Source organism: Nestor notabilis, unplaced genomic scaffold, assembly GCF_000696875.1.
Source record: "Nestor notabilis isolate BGI_N333 unplaced genomic scaffold, ASM69687v1 scaffold32215, whole genome shotgun sequence".
NCBI lineage: Eukaryota > Metazoa > Chordata > Aves > Psittaciformes > Psittacidae > Nestor > Nestor notabilis.
This window is the reverse complement of record NW_009929434.1, coordinates 8,237-11,859: the sequence shown is the minus strand read 5'-3', so window position 1 is coordinate 11,859 and position 3,623 is coordinate 8,237.

Genomic DNA, 3,623 nt, shown 5'->3' with positions numbered 1-3,623 from the left:
CAAACAGTGCAGAGCTCTGTTGGGGAGGGTGGGGTGCTCCATAAATAACAACAGAAACTGTTCTTGCAGAATATACCCACAGAGAGCAACTGTGATCCCAGCATGCTGCTCATCCCCTGCATGTGTAACCCATATAATGAAGATGCAACCCACCCCAGCAGACAAACTAAACAGCAGGTTTCCAGATGTCCACCCTGCTCGCCCATCTCAGACTCTTAATCCCCTACTTTGTCTGAGCTCTAGCTCATTTCTGATGCATTCAGATTATGCAGCAAGCATAACTACTAGTGAATATTTCCCTCCCTCCATCTCACATTATACCTTGGAGGAGAAGCACTCTACAGAGCCCAGGCCCTTCTTTATCAAGCCAATTAGTGTAACACAAAAGCAGTGAATACGACCAGGCAAAGCTCAATGGCCTGTAAAATCCCCAATATTTGAGAAGGATTGAGGCCAAATATGACTGTTTCTTTAAAAAAAAAAAAAAAAAAAAAAGCCAAGGGTGAGTAAGCAGAGTGCTGGTCTTTCCAACTGCATTAAAAAGAAAACCCGGCAAATTCATCTAACATACAAACCAGTTCATGTATCATAAAGGAAAGTTTACAAACAGAGCGGCTATAATTCCTTCTATAACATTGGAGGACCAAAGTTTGTGAGGAACAAAAGGAAATGATTAACAGGGGAAATATGCATGGTACAAAAAAGACTTTTTAGTCCAAAAAGGGATGTCCATATTTAGAAACACTTGATTCCTGTTGTCAGGGCCCTGCTTTTTCCTGAATACATTTGCCCCTGTGAAAGAAAAGTCACAAAGGGAGTTTGTGCGCAACCATATCACATGCAGACAGGGCACTGGCTGATTTTCCTCCAGGATTAAGGGAAAAATGCAAAGATTCCAGAGCAAGCAAATAAATAAATAATCACGTCCATATTTAGGAGGCTGCTTCTAGCAAACTAGCGGCTCCTCCAGCAAGATCCCCTCTCCTGCCACAGGCACCCTGAGCCCTTGTTGGGGTGGGCTGTCCCCATGGGACCCTTCCTGCAGGGCTGCCAGAGGCAATCCTGCTCATGGGGATTTGCAGCTCTGCTTTAGGAGAGGCTGGCAGCTCTGTAACATGCTCTGGCACAGCCCCAGCACCTCCTGTGAGAGCCGGCACCTGAACTTGGCCTGGAAAAGGGGTGACTCTACCAGAGCACCTCTGAAGGGCAAGAAACTCATGTTTAGCAGGATGAGAGTATATATGAAGGCACATACATACTTCCCATACACACATTAATAAACCCCTTAGCTCACCCCACAGCAGCCTATTCCTGTTCCCTGCCATGAGAAGGTAAGCCCAGCCCAACAAGCATGCTACAGACACTCAGCACAGCCACAGCCCAACATATTTCATTGGCCATAACTATCTCCGTTAAAGACCTGAGCACAAGCAACAGCAAACATTTTGAAACCACTCTGAACCTTATCCCAAACGGCCATCTGTGAAATAGAGCACTATATGGTCCCTGACACAGAGCAGGAGTCTGTGGGCTGGATGCTGTCTGCTCAAGACCCAGAGACCTACATCCCTCAACTGCCTACCACTCCCATTTCCCACATCCATCATGACTGCTTGGGTCCATGTGCACCAGCCAGCCCAGCACATTCCCAGCATCACTGCAGCCTCCACCCTCGCCCCAACACTGCCATGAGCTGACATCTTCCCTGAAGCATCTGACTACCAGGAAAACATAGGCCAGTCTCCTCCCAAAACTTGGGAGTAAGTTACAGGACCTCAAATAAGCCATCCGGTCCCATCTGCTGGCTGTAGTTACTTTGTTGGGCAGAGGGAGAGCTGGGGCAGGGAATGGGAGGAAAGGAGGAAACAGAACAGGTGGAGAACAGGGTCTTTACAAGCTAAGAAATGTGTGAAATGGGACCTGGAAACAAGCATTGTGGGGACATTTATCTGAAGGGTTTGAGGAGGAACAGAGAGAAGAGGGGTTTAGGGGCTTCCTTCTATTTTGCACTTGGAAAGATCAGCCTGAACTGCTGTTGGAATTTGTTTTTTTAAGATGTCACCTTCTAGTAAATGAGGAGTGCCAAGGGAGATATTCCCTGGGTCTGCAGGAGTGGTTTTTGGTGCTCACCACAGATAAGTAATCACACAGTAATGGAAAAGGTGAAGAGATGAGCTTTTAAGGGAGACACCTTTGCTTTCTCCCCAGCAAAGCAGTAAGAGGGGAGAGCAACATACTGCAGAGATGCACAGGGAATAGCAGAAGACCAAGGCCAAGTCCTCCTACATTCAAAACCATCCAAGGCCTTTTGCAAGTTACCCTCGAGGTTCGAAATATCAAGTCTGATCTAGCCGATTTATTTGGTAGACAACTCTCTCTGGTGGGGAATCACTGGCAAATGAAACAGGAGCTAAAATGACGAGCAAGAGATCTTTTATTACACAACACCACTTCATCAGGTTTTATTTCTCTTCCAGGCACACCCCTGGAAGAAAGGGTTCTCTAAGACTTTTACTGATGCCTTGATCTTTGAGCTTGGTTTGAAAGACTTCCCAGCAGCTTGCAATAGACAAGTTACTATATGAAGCAACAAAATAAAGCACAGAAGACCCAGTGCAGTTCTCCCTGCTACTGTGGAGCGAGCTTCACCAGGAGCTACAGGCAGCAATACCTTACACAACTGCAGAAGCCAAGCCCAGAACAGATCCCCAGCCTGAGCTCTAAAGCAAAAGAGAACAAAACTTGACCAACATACATTTTTTGAGAAAACTGGAGACCAATTGCCTGTTTCCACCTTTCTCTTTTACAAGACCATGAATTATTGCTGATACATCCCAGGTAACACAAAGTAAAAGAGTAATCACACAGTAATTAGCAGCAGACAAGAGGCATTTGTCTCAAGCAATCCCTCAAACCACTTCACCCTTCTACAGGTATTAATTTTCCAAACTAACATAAAGCAAATTTTAAGCTTCACAAAGTAGCAGTTAAAAACACTTACAACCAATAAGCTCTTACAACAATAAAGTCTGGCTATGTTTGATTAATATTTTTTAAAAAGAGCATTTTTCTATTTTGAAATACCTGCACAAGCTTTCCAAGGGGATTGGTTGTGAGAAAAAGCAACTCTATCATTCACAGCATCCTACCGCCTCGCTCCTCACACAGGCAATATGCAAGACCTTTGCAGAGGGGCTGCTCCTTGGGTGTCTTGGAGGGGAGCATCCAGCCAGAAGCAAGCCAAGGTGACAGGTAAAGCAGCAAAGCAGCAGTACCTGCAGTTCAGAGGCTCAACAGACAACCACAAACACTATCAAAACAGCCAGTTCCACAGCTTGGTTCCCAGCTGTGATTTTCCTGGCTGCTAGACTCAGCCAGGGACACGAAGTCAACCATGTCAGGGTACACAGCCACAGGACAGGCATCCCCTTACCAGAGTTAACGCATTTCCATCTCCCAATATCAACAAGATAAAGATGTGCTTTTATACATTGCAGCTTCCAAAGGTCTTAACCCCATCACAGCACCAGTTTGCTGTTCCACACAACACCCAGGCTCCCCAGCTCTAGGCAGGTCACTTGCCATTTCTGCTCCAGCTTAACAGGAAGACTATTCCTGGTTTA